General features: G+C 47.9%; 1 protein-coding gene across 1 annotated transcript in view; it reads left to right on the top strand.

The window, feature by feature from the left end:
- Nucleotides 1-24,220, top strand: part of LOC138582223 (leucine-rich repeat-containing protein 3-like) — a 202,141-nt gene that overhangs the window by 4,544 nt on the left and 173,377 nt on the right. The window contains exon 2 of the mRNA XM_069653322.1: nt 7,374-7,472. The gene's annotated coding sequence lies outside the window, so the exon portion shown is untranslated. The remainder of the gene's footprint in view (nt 1-7,373; nt 7,473-24,220) is intronic.

The raw sequence follows: 24,220 nt of genomic DNA, 5'->3' as shown, positions 1-24,220 counted from the left end.
GCGTAGCATTGCTTCCGAGTCTGCTTGGTATAAATGTACTCTTTGCTGCCGTATCCAGGCTTTGTAGCTTTTTCTTCCTCTTTTGCTTTAGTTATTAATGGATTTTTTGTTTTTTTCCCCAAGCGTTTGCTTTTGTTTTACCATTCGCCTTTTGGGCACTAACAGTTTGTTGTACACGTGGAGCTTTGGTTTTAAGGTGTCAGAGCTCTGCAGTTTGTTAACTTTGTGTACTTTGAGGAAGGGCTGATAGGCAAGAACTTCTATGCCTCTTTTTCCCCACTGTTCCTTTGCTTGGCGATAGTCAGATGTCAGAGACAATTTCTTTTTCTTTTAGTCTAAGGTGTGTATTCCCCTTACAAGGTTCCAGGTTATTAAGCACAGTTTCCCTGTTCAGCTGTGTGACTTTCCAGTGGGTTGCTAGGTTATGGTCGCTGTTTAAGGTTCTCACGACTTCAGTCTTGAATTTGCTCCAGCAATTTTCTTGAGACACACGTGTGATCCGTCATGAGACCCACTCCTTTTGCTTCCCATGTCGGTACTGACGGTATTTGGTTGTTTATTTTGTGGAGGTTATGCAGATCGTATGCATCCATTAGCAGATTCCATTTTCTGCCCCTAAGATATGAATGCACTCTCGAATGAAGGTGTGCCTCCTTTGCCCCCTCTGTTAGGCACACTGCATTTAAGTCACCCAAAATTATTGTGTGATCGATTTTGTGGGTGGCGTTGGGTTCTTCAAGGATGTCTTCTATGGTGTGTAAGTATTTGTCGGCATTAGTTCTGGCCGGGTTCCAGTAAGTGTTGATTAGGAGAATCTTTTCAAATTTAGTTGGATTTTCTTGGGGCTCTTGTCTATTCCACAAAACTAGACTGCTTGAATTAGTTCTGTGGCTTGAAGGGTAGAATCTAGCGTTAACCCGCTTCCTGCTGTTATGGCGGTTAGGAGCCTGGACATGGGCCTACCAACCCCCCCCCCCCCAATTGCCGGTGAGAGTTCCAGATATGTTCCAGGTCATATCCATCGAGGTAATGCCTTGTAGTTAACCATGTCTCTTGGAGACAGACAATATCAAAGTCGCCCGGGTTAACATCCAAGATCGTAGTTAAATGTCCGAAACCTCGGGTATTCCATGAGCACATGAGTTTTTCCTTGGTGCAACTCTTCTTCTGACTTCCCCTAGGTCAAGCCCCGAAACCTCCCTGCATTTCGATGTTGGTGGCTAGAAGAATTTATAGTTTTTCTGGACTCTTGATGTCCAAATGCTCTGCTTTGGGGGCGGTTGTTGCTCATTTTTCCCTCTACGCCTGTGTTGGTGGTTTCTCGGCAGGTCATGCGCTTTGTTTGCCACCTTGTCTTTATTGTTTCTCACGAAGGCAGGGCCTCGTTGGAATCTCTTTAGCTTTTTCGCAGAGTCCGCTGTCTCGCCTTGTTGGCGAAGATTCATTAAGGGTCTGTTCATATGATGGACGGCGTTCACAATTAAGAAGATAACCCCTCCGACTGTGGTTAGACGTCCTTAGGTAGGTTCTTGTGCATCTATAGTCTATGTCCTTCAATTTTGTATTAGTTGGGCTTTCTTGGTGAGCTTTTCTGCCCATGTATCTTTCTCTCGATTCAAATCAAACATTTGTCTCTTTGGTTCGTGAATCTCCTTTCATAACCCATACTTTTGAAGTCCCCTATAGAGTTTCTGAAGAGACTCCTTACGTTAGTTGCTACAATATATCTTCCTCCCTTGGTTCAACAATCGGGATGTCCCTCAGAGTGCAGTCTTTTCAGGCTTGCTGTTTGTTCGCAAAGTTGTATAACCTTCCTTTGGTTGAGTACTACATTATTTGTTCTGTTTGAGATCCATTCAAGTCTAAATACACTCTTTTCTTGTGGTCTTTTGTTCTCCTTTCCAATATTGAAAAAAAAAGTGTTTTTTTTGTTTTAGGGGACCATTCCCTTTTTGAGTTTCCCTGTGTCTTTGTTTAGTCCGTCGGGTACGGGAGGAATACCTCCCTACTGAATCTCCCACTCTCTCGTGTGACCTAGAGTTACTCCTGGATTTCTCGTGTGGCCTTTTATACTGAGCTTTATCCTCTTTACTTTGGCTTCCGTGGGGGGGCGCCCCCTCTCCCCCTGTGTTCCGCCTTGGGCTGGATCATCAATTTACCTTTTTTGGCGGTGGTTTTTCTTCTTGCTTCCATTATCCATTTTTTTTTCCTTTTACGGTCCATTTTCTTCATTTTGCAGGCCATCCGTGTGTGTGTGGTGTTTTTATTTATTTATTTATTTATTTGGCATGGGAGTTAGCTCCGATTCAGAGTCTTCAATCGGTTAGACACTTAGCTCCAGTAACTCCTTCATCTGTTCGTTGTCGACAAAATTCATGGCCATAGGTTCAGTTCTCGTGGTCTCTTGTGGTAAATCCCCTTTTTATTTTATGTTTTCTTTTTGAGGGTCGGCTTTGGTTTTCACAACGTCCTGAGCCACTGCCCCATAACCTGTTCGCTTTGTGCTTTCTATTATCTCTAAATACCATCACAGCCTTCACTATTCCTAGCCTATTTTGTCCAAAGATCCCTTAGGATGCCTTAGGCCCTATGTTTGAATCCAGCAATGGTTTTCACAAAGGATATTTCCGGGGTAATGGCTCAATTAGAACCAAAGGGCCTAGATCTCTTGCAATAGCCCCATTCTCCCTTGGTTTCTTTTGTGCAGGTTCCATCTCTTGTGACTGCAGATCTGGGCTAATGCCTTCCGATACGTAAGCTGCTCTACCCTTGGCTTGGGTTAGTGCCAGTACTTCCTTTTGGGTGCCGGCTGATGTGGCCACTTCGGAACTCTGTTCAGAGGAATCTCATACTGGTGTTTGAGTTGAACTTGTTGCTGTTACTAGTTCTGAGTGTCTTGTCTTTGGCTTCAATATAACCCTCCAGATGGGTTAGTTTTGAATGCATGGATGACATTCTTTAAGGGCTTCATTCATAGCCTCGTGTAGCTTAGAAAAAGGGGCTAGCGCAATCGGGACCGTTGACATAATGGACATCATGTCGACTTTTTTGGAAGGGGTATCTTGTGAAACTGGAGTTGAAATTTCGCTGAGCTTTCTCCTTGGGGGAGTCATCTCCAAGGTCAACCCGTATTGAAGGGTTAATTCAAGTTTTCTTTTCTTCTTTTTTTTTTTTTTTTTTTATGGGGGATCTAGCTTTCTGTGATTCTTCTTTTTCAACCACATATGGAGATGCCATCCTGTTTTGAGTCCCCTCATTTGTTGGTGTCATTCCAAGCTCTTGCCTTGGAAGGCTACTTTCATTAGACGATGCAGGTATTGAGTCTGGTTGACTTTTCTCTAAGCCAACCTCGGTCCAGTGGTCAGGATTTTTAGGCCTTAGGCAGGCGGCCGTTTATTTTGACGATGGGGGATCCATTGTTGCGGCCGTTTCATTTGTCATCTCTGTAATACCATTCTGTAGAATGTCCTCACTTAATTGGCCATCTGACCGTCCTTTTTCTTGCCTGATATAATGCCATTTTATCAATGTTGGCATTTTGGGCAAGTCCTCCCTGGCCCTTAGCGCTTGTTTTCTGTCATTGCAACGGGCCTGTAGGGGAAGCTTGTCTGCTGAGCTTACTTGTAATGTAGCCCGGGCACCGACACCTGCTGACGTGACAGGCTTCCGACCATGCCAGCATTTCGGCGTCTGTCAGTTCAACAGGAAGCCGCTCCCCCATTGATTTTTGTTGCAAAAAAATGTTTCAACGTGCTAGATAGCACTGATTTTTGCTATAGAGAGAGAAGACAAGATTTCGTTTTTAACGCTTTTGGGGGCAAACACATGTGTACTGGGGGGGGGGGGGTTCTGAGTCTTTTCTTCTGATTTGTAGCCCGCTATAAGAATTCGCTCTAAACTTGTGTGTAAATGTACACAGGAAAATAATAATAATGCTGTCATATTTACAAGATTTCCATGCGTAAAAAGGCCTTGTACACACCTTATCTGGAGGGCTGGGTCACAGTGTTTATAGCAATGGAAACAATATCTCCAGCTTAAGATATTCTTCGAGTTGCTTTCTTTGTATTCATCTGGGCACACAGGCAGCGTTGCCACAGCACGTTTTTGTTTCTTTATGGCCCCCCCCCTCCAGTGTGTCGCACACTAGGTACTCCCGGGAAACGCATCTCTTACCTTCAATCTTCTCACTGCCCCCCTTCCTGATAGGAGTTGCTGTTGACTGCTTGAAGATGGCGGGGCACGATTCTTGCTCCATAATCCTATGGCGCCCGCTGCGCAGACTTCTGTTATTGTCCATTGGTGCCCCGACAGCCACGGACGGCAACAGACTGCGTCCCGCTCAGCGTCCACACTCCGCCATGAGCAACGTTTTCTTTTACTTGAACCACACCCGGCACAGCTCCTACAGCTTCCCTATGAAAGTAGTTGTGTGTCTGCATCGTGTCGGATAGTTTAAATGATAATGGGGGTATTTATTCATCCGACAAACATTGCATAAATAAATGAATAATCCTGGTCCATGTATCTGACAAACACTGCATAAATAAACCTTGTCGTGGCTGAGGACTTTAACTTACTCTGGTGACCCCGTGCACCCTGCACAGGGTCACCAGAGGAAGTTAGTTTGCTTTTCCTGTATCAAAGTCCTGCTATGTACACGTAGGGCTGCAGAGCCATCAGAGCGCTTATGGCAGGAATGAGCTGCTCCGCCCCCTACTCCGTGCCACTTTTTTTTTTTTTTTTTTTTTTTTTTGTTTTTCCCCCAATGTTACCCAGCGCAGAGCATGGGTTTGGGGTTTGTGGCGGCTGGCTCTGGCCGGATCCGGCTACACACCTGGTGTGAGATCTCGGATCCGGCGAGAGCCGGCCCAATGACCAGCACTGCCGTTATCTGCGCAACATGGCTTTCACTATTAAAACGGCATTGGGCTCACTACGACGGCGTGCAGTTCCCTTGGTATGATTTCTGTAACTTTACTGCCTTTATGAGGTGAGGGGATCTGAACATTGCAGGGAGATGTGCCTGACTTTACCGCTCAGTGCTGCCAGGCAGTGCATTGACACCCCCCTGTCCCCTGTCTCCCCCCCCCCCCCCCCCACCACCCAATATTTCTTTCTCTCTGTATAGGACCGACTTCCTTGATTTCCCTGCGACTTCCTTGATTTACCTGCGTTGTCTCACTGACTAGGTGCCTGCAGGTTGCTTTGCTAGTATACAGCGAACATGCAAACTCCTATGTAGTCTTGAGAGCAAGATAACAATGAGTATTTAGCCCTAAAAAAATAGCCATACTGTAGGCAGAGGTCTTCAATCTGTGGGGCGTGTGATCCAGGACAGCGAGAAAAGAGAAAATACATGCTCAGTCAATGCAATGTGAAGGGGGCGCTGGGAATAAATGCAGTCTGGACGTGCGCTTTCCTGCATTTGGATCGCGTGTCCACGCTGAGTTGTTGCTTCCTGCTTGTGCCTCCAGCATCTTATTGCCTGGTAAGGGATGCCGCTTCTCGCCTCAGACCGCCGCACCACAGTTGGAGGGAGTGCCGGAAAGCAAACGTTTCAGGCCTTTGTCGGTTCCTCTGCTCCCCTCTCTCCCTTTGGACCCACGAAGACTAATGCATGGGGAAAGGTGAGCAGGGGGGTCCGGATCACTGCAATGCTGGTTCCCCCCTGCACCCCTCTCCCTCTGTGCCCCCACCTTGCTTGGCCATGGGGGGAAGAGGCGAGCGGCGACGGAAGCACGCATTTCCAGTGTTGTATGATATCCAGCTCCCCCACAGCAGATTGCTGGGCTCACCAGCAATCTGCTGTGGGGGGGCCAGATATCATACAACACCGCCCCTCTGCTTTGGCTGTCCCTCTGCCTCGTCAACTCTCTGGTCCATGGGATGGTGCTGGCCGGGTCCGAGATCTGGCATCAGATGTCTGGTCAGATCTCTGGACCCGGCCTACCTCAGCCATGACCAGGCTTTACCAATCCCCCAGCTTTGCAGAGGGAAGCTGGGGGCTCAGTGAGCTAATCTAAACAGTGCTCCTTTCCCCAGCCGTAACTCGTGCATTTCCTGGCTCGGTTTGCTCATCCCGTTTGTTTTTTCTGTCCTGAAAGGGACACCACGGAAATCGATGGGCCATGAACATCACTGTGGCGGGGAGGAGGCTGGTCAATGTTGAAAGCAGGCATTCTACATGCTGGACACATTCTTGTTCAAATGTGCGTTTTTACACATTCAAAGGAAAAGGAATTTCCAAAGTCAAACTCTGCTGAAACTTGCGTTCACTAGTTTTCTTTGAGATGTGTGTGGTGGTGGTTTTTATTTTTTATTTATTTATTTGTTTGTTTTTTTTTAGCATCACACCAATACTATTTGTGTGCCCCTTGCTTTGTGTTTTATCACATGTTCTATTTATAAAGGTGTTATGTTTACAAATAAATGCTTCTGTTGTACTGACAGCAGTTATTAGGAAATTAAACTGGGTTCACAGGTGCAAAACAGAGGCAGAAATACCCCAACCCTTCCTTTGGCCAAACACGTTTTATAGCACTTCCTTTTTTTTTTTTATAAGTAATTGCAAAAAGTCACTCGATTAACAAGTTTTGCATATTTTATTGTTTTGGTTAAATTCAACCTTTAAACACAGTTTCCGCAATGGTCTGTCAACCTGCTGAGCTACCCTGGGAGCCATCTACTGTAGAGCAAGTCTATGCATCCCTTGATGTACTAAAATCACTGCATTACCAACAGTACTTTGGGTGCACCGCTGCCAAAGAAGTGATTTAAAGTGGAATTCATGTATATCATCCTGCTGTGGGTGCCAAGCCTTCACCTGTCTATGGCACCATATGTTGCCGAGAAGCCAGGGGCCCTTGTGTCTGGCATAGCAGCTGCAGTAGTCTGCTGCTACGTCAGCGCTGTCACCTAACTGCAGTATAAGCTACATGGTTATTACTCGATGTTTCCGAACTACCGTGCCGTATTCTATTAAGATATGTAGATGAATTATTGGAATGCCAGCAGGTTGGACTTCTCAACTGTTAAGGGTATAATATAACCAGCTGAGGGTAAAATATAACAAGCTAATGCTCTTTCGCTTGCTCTTTTTTTCTTTTTTTTTTTTTTTTTTTTTTTCTTTTTGTCTCTGTGACTGAGTACGAGTCACGTTTTCAGGTATGTGTTCTGACTACTCTCTCTGCCAGCTGGGGTGGACTGGCCTATAGCGAACTTTGGAGATTTCCTGGTTGGACCCTGCACTCTAGGTCCCTTTTGTGTGTGGGGGAGGATGTGTGCCAACTGGCACAGTGTAGTGCACAAATATTGGTATGGTCAGTCTGGTAAGTCTATAATTTTTATTTATTGTACTTTTTCAATTGCAGGAACACAAATTGGCTCATTCATCTCATCTTGGACAGCAAAGTCCCCAGCAGCAATGGCACCATAAAAAATCCTGACATCTGTATTAGGACTTGCCGACAGTAAGCATGTCTTTTTTAAAAACTACTGTATTTTGCTGTGGGTGATGGTGGGGTAAATTAAGGTATAGTAGGAGTTACAATCGGGGATTTCAAACCTATTTTTGAGGCTGTTCCTTTCTCGTGTCCAGTTTGGGGGCGGTACTGAAAGTTCAATTTTCATGTGGGAGTTGCATTTACAGTGCACGGTGTACTCCCTCCTGGTTTCCCAGCGTTGCGTCTTGCTTACTAGGTGATGCCTAACACCCAAGAGCTGGTTTGTTTTAAGTGTTAGGCAGAATCATATGCAGTACCCTTTGGGAACACCACACACAATTAAGACTATGTGTAAGTACAATTTCACCTTTGGTACAAGCCTGTACTACAGAGTAAAGCGGTAGTGATGGCTGAGCAGCCGGAATTATCTCAAGAGTAAAGTGAGCAGTATCAGAAGTTACACAAAGGGCAGCAATTACTATGGTTCAAACAAACACTGATTCAAGGTTTCTGAGTAAAAGAATATACACTTATTTACACCATCAGTTATAAAACAGTTCACTATTATAAAGCAGCAGAAAATCACAATCTTAATACACTACAACACCCAATCAATTCTGGGCAAGTTAAGCTAAAAAATGAAGTGTGAGCAAAATGGCACTCTAGCAATTTAAAAGGGGAGGAAAGACAAGGTTTCAAAATCACACCAACAAGATATAGGCAGGGCACTCTAGAAAAGGCTTACTACAACTAGGATTCAGGTCAGTAAGCCTGGGCCATTGTTAATGGTTCAGAGTCTTTGAGAGGATCACACAGTTCAGAGTAGTTTGCGGTTAAGTCTTGCCAAGAGTTCAAAACGAAGTTGGTCGGAGGAAAAGTTAATCAAAAGAGTAGAGAAGGACAAGCCTTCGGAGAGCGAAAGATTTCAAACACTCCGACTCTGGTCGGATGGAACGCACAACCGGATTTGAACAGTGCCTTAAATGAAGAAGAATTATGTAGCCGAGGCGGTTGTTCCTGGCAGTTCCTGCAGGCTCACGGTTCCTGAAGCGACTGTCGTGGTGACATGGAGGAAGACTGGAAGGTCCTGCACTGCCCAGGGAAGAAGCCAGCAGCAGAGCAAAGCGTTGAATAAAAGACCCAAACAGGTTCAGTTCCTCCTGGCTATTCGGTTCACTCCAGCGATGCACAGCATATTCGACCAGGAGAGGGAGGCCGGTGGTGTTGGTGTTTGGCGAGCTAGTTGATCCCACCAAGCTCAAGGGAAGAAGATTCCTTGCAGATCTTCTCTGTCGTCAGAGATTTGGACCTGCAGCAGGGCTTCACCGGGATGTCCAGTAGTTGAAGCAGTAGTCTTCCTTCAGCTCCTCGTTGGTTCTCTCGTTCCAGTGGCGACTCTGCCTTCCAAGTCCCAGAGACCTGCTTTTAAGCAGTTTTCCCCCATTCGCACAGCCTGACTGTCAATCACACAGCAGGGTGGCTGTCCTGGCAGGACAGTCACTTAACCAATAAAGCAAGAGTGCGACTTTGTGCAGGGGGGCTCAAACCCCTCCCTCACATCCTGTCCACCCAGAAACTCTGGCGCCTAAGGAGCGCTTCTGTGCAGAAGCCCGCCAAACAAAGGAGCCAAACCTGATTTGGCGCGCAGAGTAAAACACGAGAAAGACCTTTACAAAAAGAAATGGCGAATAAACCCGACCAGAACCAAATAAAAAATCAATGGGGTCCAGCGGGTTAGAGTTTGAGGCTACCACCATAGCCTCTAACTGTACCAAGGCTAAAATGGTAGATACCTGTTCCATGAGAAACAGACAAAAAGGGATAACTATTAACCCTTCCAGTACTATATTGGAAGATAGGTTGTACTGGGTCTGTAAATTTAAAAAGACAAGTAAAGTCAATGGCAACTTTACATGTTCTGGGAGACAGTTCAGTCCCAGAAAATGGAGTTTAAAGTGGAAAGTCTAAAAAAGACAACCCTGTGTCACTGCACTAAATGTGCTGTGTGACACACAGTAAAAAGATGATGCCTGACTCCATAGTCCATGAGCAAAAAATGTACAACACACAGCAAAAAGACATGTAAGAGTGGGGAAAACAAGTCTTGCTCTTACCAGGTGAAAAAAATCCTAGAAATCCAGCAAAGCTGCTGAGGGACTCCTTATGTAAGGGAAATTAGCCATTCTGGAGAATTCTTCCTAACATTAACCCCTGCTCATTTAGGAGTCACAGGTAGACGTGTATCCTTGACTGTTTACATTGCAGCAGCATTGCTCCAAGCGTTGCTGTGTCAACCTAACCACCTGTGTACCAGCAAGAAAAATCCAGTGAAGCACTTGACCCAGTCATGCAGACAAGTAAGGATTTCTTTTCCCTGTGTAACATTGGTTGAGTAGAAGTGCTGAAGGTTTATATTGGCCCTGTGCATCCAGGTGTGGTTTTAGCCGCCAATCTATGGCCTAGTCCAGTGTTAGGCAGAATTGCATGCAGTACCCTCTGGGACCACCACATACAATTAGGACTGCAGGTGTAAGCAAAACCAACCTTTGGTATAAGTCTGTACTACAGTTTTTGGTAGCAGGGCTGAGCAGTCGGGCTTAACTCAAGAGGGAATCTGAGCTGTAGGGGCTGTTACACAGAGGTCTACAATCACAAGTATTCAAATAGACACTTACACTCAACGTTTCTTAGTAAAACACTTACTAATTTATTACACAATACTTTATAAAGCATTCACTAAAAGGAGGCAAGTTCTTTAAAAGGAGGCAAGTTCTATCACACAAATATACTACAGTACTGATTACTTAAGCAGTTGGGCTCCCCTGAAGTAAGGGCAAAATAGCAGTAAAGTAGGAGTGGAAAGGCATAGGTTAATCTAACGAATATCACAGTGATTCTGAAACCAGGCAAATAGTTCACCAGAGGAGTCAATTCAATGCAATAGGTTAGGCCAAAGTCAGTGGGCTAAACATTTCTTGTATAGGATAACACGGTTCTGGTTATTAAACGGTAAAGTCTTCGCCAAAGTTCTCAGAAGTAGTTTGTGGAGGAAAGGTTTGTATGCTGGGTCACAAGATGATTGGGCCTGAAAGTTGTCAACATTATAAACACTTTTGCAGTGAGGGGTAAGTTCTCTCTGGTTTTCACAGTACCTTACAACAAAGAAAAAGATTCAGCTGAAGAGTTCTGTTCCTGGCATTTCCGGCAGATGTCGCTGTTCCTGAGCCTCAGTCGTGGGTACAAGAGGGAGGATGTCTGGGGACTCCTGCACTGCACGGCGACTGGTCATAAAGCTGGCAGACTTGGCAAATCTTCAGTTCCAATAGCTGTCCTTCAAGCACACAAGCTGGTGTCCTTCTCCCTGGTTAATCCTAAACAGCTCCCTGAATGGTATCCAGGTGGCTTACGAGTTTATTGGTCCTACCAACTCAAAGGAAGTCGTCCTTGAAGGGGTTTTTCTGTCGAGCTGAACTGGGCGTTTTGGACCTGCAGCAGGGCTTCACTGGGCAAACCAACCGTCCAGGATTTGCAGCGGTCGTTCTCTTCCAGCTCGTCTTCGGTTCTTTCGTTCCAGTGGTCGACTCTGCCTTCCAAGCCAAGAGACTTGCCTTTTATTCAGTTCTCTCCCGTTCATTCCAGCCTAGCTGTCACTCGCCCAGCAGGTTGGCTGTCCTTGCCAGACAGTCAGCCAGCCAGCCAATCACGCCAGGGTGCATTTGGGACTCCTAGGAGACAAAGCACAGGGAGTTTCGAGCACCTCCCTCAATTCCTGCCCACCCCAGACACTCGGGCGCCAGAGGCAGTCTTCAGTCCTGAAGCCCGCCAAAGGCGTAGGAACAAAAGGACCAAACCTGGTTTGGCGCGCAGAGACACAATCTAGAAGGACCTGTCGAAATAGAAACGGCGAAAAAAGAACGGGACCAGTTTAAACAAAAAAGGCTCAGACGCCATCTTGAAAAACATGGCTCTTGTGATTTTTAGCTGCCGGTGTTCCTGGTCAGGTAAAATCATGGTAGTTTGTTGTAAAACCACTGCCACCATCCATTTCGATAGGAAAGGGTAGTATTTGACTGCTACATGAGTTTCTAGACACGGGATTACTAGGTAACCCATAGTGTGTGCTGGGTCTAGGAATTTAAAGACTAGTAAAGTCAATTTAACTTTACTTTCTCTGGAACAGTAGTTTATCCCAGAGAAGGTATTTAAACCTTGGGACATCCTGAAAGGCTTCCCTGTGTCACTGCACTGAGGGTGCTGTGTGACACAAAAATGAGAAGATGCTTATGGAGTTGTTTAGGCTCCATAATCAAAGAACACAAGAATAAAACGCACATCAAAATACATGAGAGAGTGGGAAGAAAGGCTCACACACTCTCCAGGTACAACAATCCAAAGTTGTTGGGGGTCTCCAATGTGGGGGAATTAGAACATTTATGAGAATTCTCCCTAACATCCAGGACCACACTTCAACAAAAAATTCGAGCTAGAACTTCACGATCTGAACAGGGAAGTCTTCTGAGACTTCTATGGGGGGGGTGTGTGTGTGTGTGTGTCCGTCCTAGTCCAAGCAGCATTTCTGCTGACATGGTTTTGTTTGGGGACTTAAATCTTATGTGGTGTTTGTCAATTTGAATCTTTTAAAGCATTTTTTTATTTTTGAAAACTTGAAATGGTTTTAAAAAAATAACATGACATAAATTAAGGTGGGGGTTTGCAATGTTTTCAGAGTCAGGCACCTTTTTTAGATGGATCGTTGGTACTAAGTGAAAATATCTCCAGCATGGGGTCTGGCGTGGATTCACATGCTCATGAATATTCCCCGTCAGGCTGGGAATCCTCGATTTTTAAAAAAAATAAATTACAAAAAAAAAATCAGTTTGTTTCGTCTCTGAACTGTCTTTCTACTAGTAACCAATCGCTGGTCTCTGGGTCATACTGCCCCCAGCCAATGACTGCCCTCTACCTAAGCCCCTCCTCTGGCAGCCATCTTCAGATTTTTACCGCACATTCAAGTGTTGGGAGTCCTCGTGCTGTAGCTCTCAAGCTTTTACTGCGTTTTGCATTTTTTCGAAGAGTTTATTTTATTTTATTTATTTATTTGTTTATATAGCGTTAAAGCCCGCGGGCATCAGAACGCTTACATATAGACTGGACAACAGAAAAAGAGACCGGACTAGGCGAAAGAAGGCCTAAGTTAACTCATTGATTCAGTATGTTACCAGGATTTACTTAAAAAGTAAGGTTTTCAGTTTTTTCCTGAAGGTGAGGTAGTTAGGCTCAAGTTTTAATGTGGTGGGTAGGTCATTCCATTTTCCGATGGCTAATGTCGGGAAGGCCTTGCCAAGGCCATGTTGTTTTTTAGTTATAATGGTTTGTAGTTTGCCTGTATTTGATGATCTGAGGCTCCTGGGTGGCTCGTACCATGTAAAACTGTTTCTTGAGGTAGGCCGGGGCTGCGCCATATAGGCAGCGATGTACCGTGGTAAGAGACTTGAAGGAGATTCTCTCCTCCATAGCCAACCAATGGAGGGCTTTCCTTTCTCCGGAGATGTGTTCTCTCCATGATTTTCCAGCGATCGTTCTGATGGCGTTGTTTTGGATGGTTTGACATCTTTTCAAGCACTTACTATTGGCTCCCAAGAGTAGGGAGTTTCCGTAGTCCAATCTAGACAATATAGTGGCCCTAGCGATGATGATGCTGTTCTTTTGGTCTAACAATGGCCTGATCTTTTTAAGGAGAATCTGATGGTACTGACAGTTTTTTTTAAGGTAGCTTGTATGTGCTTCAGCGCCTAGAGAGGCTTGAAGATACACACCTAGGGTCTTTACTTTAGCTGATATTGGAATCTGGATGTTTTTGATGGTAAATGAGTTAAAGGCAGGGCTCAATTTTTTTCTGGCCTGTGTAGATCCGAAGATCATGAGCTCAGTCTTAGAGCCATTTCGACACATCCAGTTTTCTTTCATCCAGTGTTCGATGGTGTTGTATAGGAGAGAAAGTTTATCATTGTCTATTTGGTAGTTCCCACTGAGTTCAAATACCAGTTGGGTATCGTCAGCGAAGTTGGTAAAAAATATACCCATCTGGGATAGCATGGTGCAAAGGCATCGCATATAGAGGTTAAAAAGTAAGGGGGAGAAACTGGCTCCCTGAGAGACCCCACAGTCGACTAATTTGGTGTTAGATGCTTTGTCTCCCCAAACAATCTTGGATTGTCTGTTTTGCAGAAATGAGGCAATCCATTCGATGGCTCCTTCTGAGCAATTGCCAGATTTTTTGAGGGCCTCACGGAGTTTGACATGATCTAGCAAATCAAACGCCGCCGAGAGGTCCAGCAGTATCAGTAGCCCTGATTTGCCTCTGTCCAGAATGGAGAGCATTTCAGTTTGCAGGTCTAATAGCGCCGACTCAGTGCTGTGGCTGGATCTAAACCCAGATTGTTGTGGGTGAAGTAAGTTGTTTTCGTCTATAAAGCTTTGAAGTTGATCAGTAGCTATTTTATCCATAATTTTCAACAGAAAATTGCAATTTGTGATGGGCCTGAGGTTGGCAGGATCCTGTTGGTTAAGGTCTGGTTTTTTTGGTAAAGGAGTGACCGTGACTGTTTTGATGATGTTGGGTACAGTATGGTCTCTGAATGAGGCATTTACCATTCTTGTGAGAAAGGGACCAAAGATATCAGGGTTTTCAAGAATAAGTTTAGGGGGAAGAACATTTTCTGAGCACGAGGTACACCTCATGGTGGATAGCGTTTTCTTCATAATATCAACTGTGGTGGGTCGGAATTGGAATTTAGGGGTTTCTGTCTCGATGTTGTGTTCTATGAGGTAAGTTTTAATTGAAGTGTTTGTGGTCTGGCAGTTAATGATAGTTTCTCTGGCTTTGGTAATTTTGTTTTGAAATGCAGTCTGAACATTCTCACAGTCTGTTTCGGTTGGCTGGAATGGTGGTGTGAGTGTTGTAGGCTTATCTATGGATTTAAGGATTTGGAAGAGTTTTCCAGTGGAGTTTGCCGCGGTACATATGATATCATTATAGTGGTTTTTCTTCAAATCCACTAGTTTTAATTTATATGAGTGGTCTGCTGTACTCTTATATGTTTACTCTTATATTTTCGGTCAATCGAGCCTCAAGCTCCACCGATTCTACTTCCGATCAACAGGGACCCGTTTTCGGAATTTTCTACGCCCCTCAAGGGCAATTTTCGTCGAGTTTCCACTTCTCGGAGGATTCCAGAAGATCTTTGAGGCCTACCCCACATGGTCATGGCCCAGGACAAAGGAAACATGACGCCTGTTGGAGCTAGAATGTCTTTAAGGAAGATGAGTACTCCGGTGCCTCTACTGCCTCTACTGCCTTCACGACGACAAATCGCACGTGGAGAAGGACTGTGCGTTTTGTAAGAACATGTCCGAACGGACGATGAAGGATCGTCGTACTCGACTCACCAACTGGCTGGAGGGGAAGAACCCAGCAGCAAGTGAGAAGAAGTCTGAGTGGTCTTCCTAAGACCTTTGAGGGTGCTCTGGCGACGGGGGCCCAACAAAAGGCAAAGCACAGAGTCTGCGGGCAGCGGGAGCCCCGATCGGTCGGGCTCCTTGGCTGCCAAGCAGGGCGCGATATCACAGACGCCATCAACCATGAGCCAATGCTCTGGCTCGGTGAAGAGGAAGTCGGAGAACCCGGGTAAGCTTCGGGAGAAGTCCCCGTCGATCCTGACGGAGACAGCCGAGGGGGAGCGAGGCGGTGACCCTCGCTCCAAGGTGAAGGCCTCAGGCGCGCCTAAGATCGTGATGGCCCTCATTCATCCTGCTAAGGCCTCGATCTCAGTATTCGTGGCGGCCCTGCCGAAACCTAAGGAGGCTTTCCCTCGGAGGGAATCATCTTTTCAGCCTATCAATAAGACCCCTGTGAAACCCCGGGTAGAGAAATGGGGGGGGGCACGGTAGCCATAATGGACACAGATACCACCTCTGAAGATGAGCTGGCTGGCATCGCAAAGGTCCTGGACAAGAGGTTCGAGGAAGTCTGTTCCTACAGGAGGGATCCCAACGAGGCAGACGTAGAAAGCGACGGTGGAGCCGACGAGGATCCGCGGATGGTGGAGGAGACGGAGGACCCTACTCCCCAGCCATGCTCCCGGTGCCCGTACCGCAGGACAATTCAGGAGCAATCTTGATGGCCATACAGACCCTGTGTACGGAGATGGGGACATAAGATGCCCTTACTCCCAACCGACGACCCAGCGGCGCCTGGACCGTCGGGGAGCCCACTGAGCAAGCGGAGGTGAGTCCACCCTCCTCCATGGGATGAGATGGGAACGGGGATGGACGACGACGGTCGTGACGACGGGATGGGCCTCCCATCACCCCCTGCTCGAGCCTCTGAAGAACCCATTCCCGGCTCTTGCTAAGAGATCTGTACGAGAAGTAGTACCGGGTCCCAGACTCTGCCCTTGTGTGCCTCAGAGCACAGCCGTCCCCGGATTCAGTGGTCTCCGCAGCGGCCAAGAAGAAATCGCCAGGGGCGACGGCATCAACTTCCACTTCCCCGCCGGATGGTGACGGGAAGAAGCTGGATGCCATGGGACAGCGGGTCATCTCGTCAGCGACGACGATTAAAGCGGCCAACTCACTCGCGATCGTGGCACGCTACGACAGGGAGCTGTGGTACAAGATCGCTCCCCTCCTGGACTTCCCAGACGACAAGAGGGCTGAGGCCCTGGAAATACTACAAGAAGGCGAGGTGGCTTCGGACCACGCCATCACGATGGCCACAGACATCACCGACACTGGCTTTCGCCAGATGGGCAACAGCGTTTGCCTTCGCCGGCGCAGTTGGCTGAAGGCCACCGATTTCCGTCAGGATGTGCAGACCAGGGTACTGGACATGCCCTTCGAAGGGAACAACCTGTTCGGTAAGGCAGTGGACGAGTCACTGCAAGCCATCAAGGCAGACACAGAGACGGCCCGGGCTTTGGGTTCTCTCCAACAATGGCGGCCGTCCTTTTGGGCCCCCGGAGGGAAGTCACAAGGTGCCTCCAAAGGATTTGGTGGCGATTCCTCGTACTTCCAGGCGGCCCGCTCCTCGTCGCAAGAAGCATACAGAGGACGCAGCAAGGCCGGAGGATCCCGTCGCCAAGGAGGCCAAGATGGCAAGGCCGTGGCAAAACGGGACTGAACCGGCCGTGACGTCGCCGGGGGGTGGGGGGGTTGTGGCCCCCACCCGAGCACCCCGGTGGCAGGCTGGCTTGCAAAATGGATCAGTGTGGGATTCCTTCTCCACCGACCGTTGGGTCCTGGATGCCCTAGCCCACGGGCACACTCTGGAATTCCAAAGAAAGTGTCCCAGTCTACCACCCGTGGCCAGGAAGGAAAACCACGTGCCACAGCTGCTCCTGGAGGTACGAGCAATGCTAAGGAAGGGCGCCATAGAACTCGTCCCAGAGGCTTCGGAGTATACTGTTGGTACTTCCTTGTATGAAAAAAGACCGGCTGTTGGCGACCCATCCTGGACCTTTGTCGTCTAAACAGATACAATTCCCAGAAATTCCGGATGGTCACCCTCCAGCATGTGCTGGGGTAGCTGGAGGAGGGCGACTTCCTATCGTCGTTGGACTTGAAGGATGCCTACTTCCACATCCCAATACACAAGGGACATCGAAAGTTCCTGCGATTCGTGGTCCAGGTGCGGCACTACCAGTTCAAGGCCCTACCCTTCCGATTGAAGTCGGCGCCAAAAGTCTTCACCAAGTGACTGGCGGCGGTGGTGGAGCGGCTGCGCCTGCTGGGGATCCACGTATACCCCTACCTGGGCGATTGGCTCATCCGGACAAAGTCAAGGGAACTTGCCGTCGATCACACAGCGAAGACCGTCCGACTGCTCACGGATCTGGGTTTCTCGATCAACTTTGCAAAATCCCACTTAGTACCATTGCAAGACGCCCTGTTCCTGGGAGCCAGACTCGACACAGTGCCGCGATTGGCTTCTCCTTCGGAGGAAAGGACAAAGGCCATCCTGGGCAAGGTACAACAGCTTTTGGCCTTGGAGACGGCCAGGGTGAGGTCCATCAAGTCCCTGCTCGGCATAATGTCGTCATGCATCTACCTAGTGCGCCTATGCAGGTTGCGGATGCAGCCTCTGTAGGAGTTCCTCAACGCCCGTTGGATGCAAGCAGCGGGCGGCTTCGAAGACCAGATCCCCCTCAACGAGACATTCCTGTGAGCGATCCAGTGGTGAGGCACCCGTGCGCATCTAGCGGCGGGTATGGACTTCCAGACCCCGGCACACCAGGAAACCGTGACGACAGATGCCTCACTGGAAGGATGGGGAGCACACACCAGAGATCTGCACGCAAGAGGCCTTTGGCTCCCAGAGGAGAGGTCTCTTCACATCAATGTCCTGGAGCTCCGAGCCGTGTTCTGGGCCCTCGGGTCGTTCCTCCCATCCCTCAAGGGCAAGGTGGTGAGGGTCTTCACTGACGACACCACCACAATGTTCTACATCAGGAAGCAGGGGGGGCACCAGATCCCCAGCCCTATCCAAGGAAGCGCAGGATCTGTGGCACTGGGCCGTTGGCCAAGGGATGTTCCTGGTACCCTTCCATCTGGCAGGAATAAAGAAAACCATTGCCGACTCAACTCGGCAGGGAGCTGCGCTCGTGCCACGAGTGGAAGCTGCGGCAGGGATCAAGTGGATCTCCTATTCCGACGATGGGGTAATCCCCAGATCGACCTATTTGCGACGGCGACCATCACCAAGTGCCAGAGGTTCGCCAGCAGGTTTCCCCAGCCGAGGAGCATGGGCGATGCCTTCTCATTCCCCTGGGACGGCCTGTTCCTGTACGCGTTTCCTCTGTTGCCATTGCTGCTGCGACACATCAGTCAACTCAGACGGTCCTGGTGCAGGATGATTCTCGTCGCACCGGCATGGCTGAGGCAGATCTGGTTCCCGGACCTTCTGGACATGTCGGCCCCTCTCCCCCCCGGTCAAACTACCGGCTGACGCGGATCTTCTCGCCACGGAAGGTGGTGCCATCATCCTCCATCACGACCCGGGATCGCTGAACCTGCAGGCCTGGCTCCTGCAGCACTAGAGTTCGGAGGGTACGATATCTCGGCGGACTGCAAGGAGGTGCTTGCAAAGGCCAGGGCGTTGTCGACTCTCAAGTGCAAGGGACACAAATGGAAGAGGTTCTCTGTCTGGTGCCGTGCACAGAAGATTAACCCTCTACCTCAAGTGCTGCCGTACTTGCTGTCGCTGGCCAAGGCGGGGCTGACGCACGCCTCCATCAAAATCCATCTCCCAGCGATCTCCCACTACACCAGAACTCCGGGGCGGTCGTCGCTGTGGTCCCACCGCCTGGTGAAGGAGTTCATAAAAAGACTGTTCCGCTCGTTCCCGCCGGTGAAGGCTCCGGCCCTGGCGTGGGAGCTCAATGTGGTGCTCACCAGGCTCATGGGGCTGCCATTCGAGCCTCTGCATTCAGCACCGTTGAAATGTCTGTCATGGAATGCAGCGTTTCTTGTTGCCATCACCTCCGCACGACGAGTGGGAGAGATCCAGGCACTCTCCTGTAAACCTCCATACCTGACATTCCACGAGACAAGGGTAGTGCTGAGGATGCACCCCTCCTTCATGCCCAAGGTGCCGTCGGACTTCCATCTCAACAAGCCCTTGGTGTTACCGGTTTTCTTCCCGTCGCCGGCCGAGAGGACATTGCACTCGCTGGATGTGTCTAAAGCGCTGAAGTTCTACGTGGACCGCACGAAAAGCCTTCGGAAAACATCACAGCTGTTTGTGAACTTTGGACCTGTGAACCAAGGGAAGGCCCTCTCGAAGGCTTCCATTTCCAGATGGCTCTCCGGCTGCCTCATGCACTGTCACCGGTTGGCAAACCGACCGTTACCCGGCCATCCGAGAGCCCATTCAACCAGAGCGATCGCTGCTACCACGGCGTTCCTGTCTGGTGTGCCCCTGCTCGACATCTGCAGGGCTGCTACGTGGAGGTCGACACACACCTTCACGAGATTCTACTGCGTCAACCGGGATTCCAGGGAGGAGTCCAGAGTCGGCCAGGCAGTGCTGCGCAGCCTGTTCGCTTGAAGGTGAGCCTGGTGAGGAGGTAAGAGATGCTTGATGTTGAGTTATTGTAATGCTTAATGTTGAGCCTTGCCACCTCCTGTGGTTTTGCATGTGTGTACTGCTATGTATTCTTGTATTCATGAGCATGTGAATCCATGCCAGACCCCATGCTGGAGAAGGAACAAGTTACTTACCTGTTTGTTGTTCTCCAGCATGGGTCTGGCATGGATTCACATGCAAACCCTCCCTCCAACCCCTCTGCGGCTCTTCTCTTGGTCCTACTGCCACTTTACGTGCTACCAAATCTGAAGATGGCTGCCAAAGGAGGGGCTTGGGTAGAGGGCAGTCATTGGTTGGGGGCAGTATGACCCAGAGACCAATGGTTGGTTACTAGTAGAAAGACAGTTCAGAAACGAAACTGCACAGAGCAGTCTTTCTAAATCAAACTATCATACTTGTCAAACTCCTGTCGTGCGCGCAGGGGTTGACCGGCGCTGTGGGCCCCAGCAGAGTCGTCACAGGAGGCAGAGGTGAGTTTTGGACTGTATGTGTGTGCGCATGTGGGTAGGATGCATGTGTTGGGTGGGGAAATTGAGAGTTCGGGGGTCCCCCTCCCAACCCCCGATTGAGTTAATGAGTGGGTGGGGTAGGAGGGGGCAGTATGTGATTTCTGCACTTTAAACATAGTACAAAAACGGCTGGAAAAAACATTCTTTTTTTTAATTGTGTTCAGCCGTTAAAATGCAGAAATGACAAATAGAACTGGATAGTTTCCTAGTGCCCAAAGATGGTAAGAATCTCAAACGAAAAGCAGAAGGAAAGGTGGAAACAGACACGAGAAATGCAAAAACACAGAGAAATGTGTCTTTTATTTTTTTTTTGCATTTTGGGTTCACATGGATCGCAGTTGCTGTTAAGCTGCAGTGTGTGGTTTGTGGCGCTACATTAGCAATCCTGAAGCCAACACAATTAAGGCGGCATTTGGAAACAAAACATTAGCACAAAAGACCAGGGATTTGTTTGTACGGCAGCTGCAAGGCATACACATGCAAAAAGACACTCTTAAAACGTGGCCTCAGTACCTGCAAATGCTTTGAAAGCTTCTTACCACATTATTTGGGGGTGGGGGGATCCCTTTACAGATGCTGAGAGTAATTAAGGCAACAATGCTCGCTGTCAACCGGGTAATGCTTACTGATGGTGCAGCAGAGAAATGCCAAAGTATCCTTATGTCTGACACCACGATTTTCTGCCGCATCACTGACCTGTCCTCTTCTATCAGTACAGAATTGATATTGTGCTTGCAATATTGGAGAAATATTTTGTAAACGAATTCAGGGCAGAGCAACTGCATCTATAGTCATTCACATTGTTAACTACTCGTTCCCACTGCCTAAGGTGGGAGGCGTGTGTTGGTATTTGCTTGGATGGTGCTCCTTCAATGGCTGGCGCAAGAACTGGGTTAAAAGCGAAAACGTTGGTAGTAGCTCCACATATTTTGTGGACACACTTTGTGATCCCCCGGGAAGCTTTGCCTGTGCGCAATATGGGGAATGGACTCTGAGGTGTTGACTTCTGTTGTAAAGATTGTGCATTTTATTATGATGCACCGCACAAGAGCCTGTCTGTTTTCCACATTATGTGCAGAAATAGGAGCTGAACATGATGCGTTGTTTCACACAGAGGTCAGGTTGCTCTCCAGGGGGAAAGGTTTTAAATTGTGTTTAGGAACTCTGGAACAAAGTAAGACGCTTTCTCCTGGGTTTATACCAGACAAAAGAAGAGCCTCTGTGTGATTCACACTGGCTTGTACTGTTAGCCTACTATGGCGACCTCTTTGAAAAGCAACATTTTCTAAACCACTCCCTGCAAGGCAAAGAAAAGAAACCACATCAATGGCTATGAACAAAAAAATGTCAGCATTCAAGAAGAAGTTGGCACTTTTGAGGAGGAGGGTTAATGTCTGCATTCCGAATGCGTTTCCATTATTAGCAGATGCTCTTGAGGAGGCGGAGTATGATCTTTTCATGTGTTTCTGAACTAATGGGGAAACCATCTCAGAACTACTCTCAAAAGTACTTTCCAGAGGACAATTGTAGCATCGATGACTGCGTGGTTCAGCCTTTCCTAGCAGACATAGGGGCCTGCCCACCTCCCAATAGACCTCCAGGAGGAACTAATGGAACTTCAAAGTGGCTGTCTACTGGAGAGCCAATTCCAAAAAATTGTCCTTGGCTGGATTTTGTCAAAAAAGCCAGTTTCCTACTCTATCCAAATGCACAGTCCATGTACTGTTACCTTACAGCACCTCATACCTTTGCAAGATTGGATTTTCAACACTTGCAGCCCTAAAGACTAAATATCAGTCAAAGCTGGAAGAAAACCTGTGGTTGGCTATTGCAAAAAGGTAACCCAATAGTGATGGCTGGCTGATGAAAGGCAAGCCCACCCTTCACACTAGTTCTCCAGTATGCCACTGTCCAATTTGCAAGTGACTGCATTGATATTAATCAAGTTGTTGTACTTGAGTATGTCCTACGTTACAGTATGAAATAGTCAAGTCCCCTGTAACAAAATATTCTGAATGCTGCGTTTACAAATATTTGCCCTCTAATTTGAGTTATTGCAAGCAATGATTTTGATAGAATGTTTGGCACCCACACCTCCATTTGGCACCATTCTACACCAGATAAACCTTTTGGAGTCCATGTGTATAGAGGGGCCCAAGCCAGGGACCTATTTCTTGTTATGGAGGGCTTGGTGGTCACACAAGTCTGAAGACCACTGCCTGTAGAGTGACTATCTTGTTATCAAGAAAATGTTTTTTTAAATGTATTTTAAATGCCAAAAAACCGAATTGCTATCTTGCTGGCACCGCTATATGTTAACCTATATTTTGATTGCTAGTTTGGATGAGCACTTATCCTCCCTGGTCCCTAGGGGACAGCACACGTGTGTGGGCTTAAACGGCAGAAGCTTAATGTATTAAACCCTTGAAACATCCATGGTTGCTTTAAAGTGGTGCATTATCCACGTGCTTGCTGTGCCCTTGTGTGTGACATTGCTATGTGTCTGGTACGGTGCATATACAACTCGTAGACCTGACCACACCGTCCGTGGGTATGAGCAAAATCATTGCAGTGCTTTACTGTGAAGGAAAGAGTTGCACGGACCCAGCGATATTCAATATTTGACTGTCGTCTGCTTAAGAACATTGCAGTGTCCCATAGCCCCTGTGAGAATGTGTTTATTGCAGTGGTCTTCAAACAGTCGATCGCGAGCTATGAGTAGCTCGCCAGAGCCTTTGAAGTAGCTCGTGCTCGAGTTTCAGGAAAAAAAAAAAGAATGATGCCAGGAAGTACTCTGACCAATCACAGGCCTGCAATTCTCTATAGCATATAGATTGCACCTTGTGAGTGGCCAGAGCATGTTCCTTGCTGTGAGCTGTGCTCCTATTGTCCACAGTGGTTTCTTTGTGCTACTCAGTTTGCCCAGGCTTTTTTCTTTAAAAAGCACTGTGGTGCCGCACATCATTTTTGGTTCTGTTTTGGAGGTGGCTGAGGCTGGGTGGGGATTGGATTGCAGGAGCTAGCTGACCGTGGCATTCCTGGAAAACATGTCTTGCTGAGGTAAGTTGGGTCGGGTGGATCGCTGGAAGTTAAACTCTCTGTTTTTTCTGCCGAGCCACTCAGCCTGTGTGCGCACAGCCATTGCGTGTGCTGTCATAGGGTCGGGCAGCTCGGCAGACACAGCCCGGGGTGAAAAGGAGGCATGCAGCTATCATGCTGAATGTCTCCGCTTCACCCTGGGCCCATGTGCAATCATGTGAGCTACTTTTAGGTGACAGGGCTCTGCCATTTCTAATAGTAACTCATATGACCGGAAATCGCCCAGGGTGAAGCGGAGACATTCAGCATGATGGCTGCATGCCTCCGTTTCGACCCAGTGCTCCTTTTCAGTCATGTAAGCTATTTTTAGAAGGCAGGGCTCTGACGAGCAAGCCCCTTCGGGACTTCCTCGCCAGAGCACTACCGTTTCTAATAGTAGCTGCAGCCTTGTTAGTCCCATGCTCTTCTTTTGGTGGATCACCCTCTGAAGAGAATCTCTCGCATTTGGTGTGCAGTAGGCCACTGGAACGTGAATGAGATGTGCAGGTACACTATTCCACTCGGCAGTGGAAATGGGGAACAATGTAAAGAGGGATCCCACAAGGGCCAGTGTGGGGGTGGAGTTGGCATTTGAACTCCACTCAAATGAAATGTTCAAAATAAAAGTTTTAAAATGGGGCAACATCTTTCATGCTGCTTCTTTCCAAACTCCACACTGCATCAGTTCCACTTTAAATCACTTTCCTGGCTGGGGTGCACCCAAAATACAGTTGGTAATGCAGCAATTTTGAGTACATTAAGGGATCCATAGACACACTCTACAGTAGAAGGTTACCAGGGTAGCTCAGCAGGTTGAGAGACTGTTGCCGAGATGTTAAATATTAAACTGCTTGTTAATCGTATGACTTTTGCAATTTCTATAAAATGTGTTTTGCCAGGGCATGGTTTGGGCTGGTTGCTTGCTTATATTCAGAGCAGAGGTTGGGGTATTTCTGCCCCTGTAGTGAATATCAAAAGTTGATGCCATAATAACACATTGAAATCCTCCCCAGATTACATTGCACGTGCAGTCCCAAGAGAAA

The sequence above is a fragment of the Ambystoma mexicanum genome, chromosome 3q (assembly GCF_040938575.1).
Source record: "Ambystoma mexicanum isolate Mex_15411 chromosome 3q, UKY_AmexF1_1, whole genome shotgun sequence".
NCBI lineage: Eukaryota > Metazoa > Chordata > Amphibia > Caudata > Ambystomatidae > Ambystoma > Ambystoma mexicanum.
This window is presented reverse-complemented; position numbering and strand designations above follow the sequence as displayed.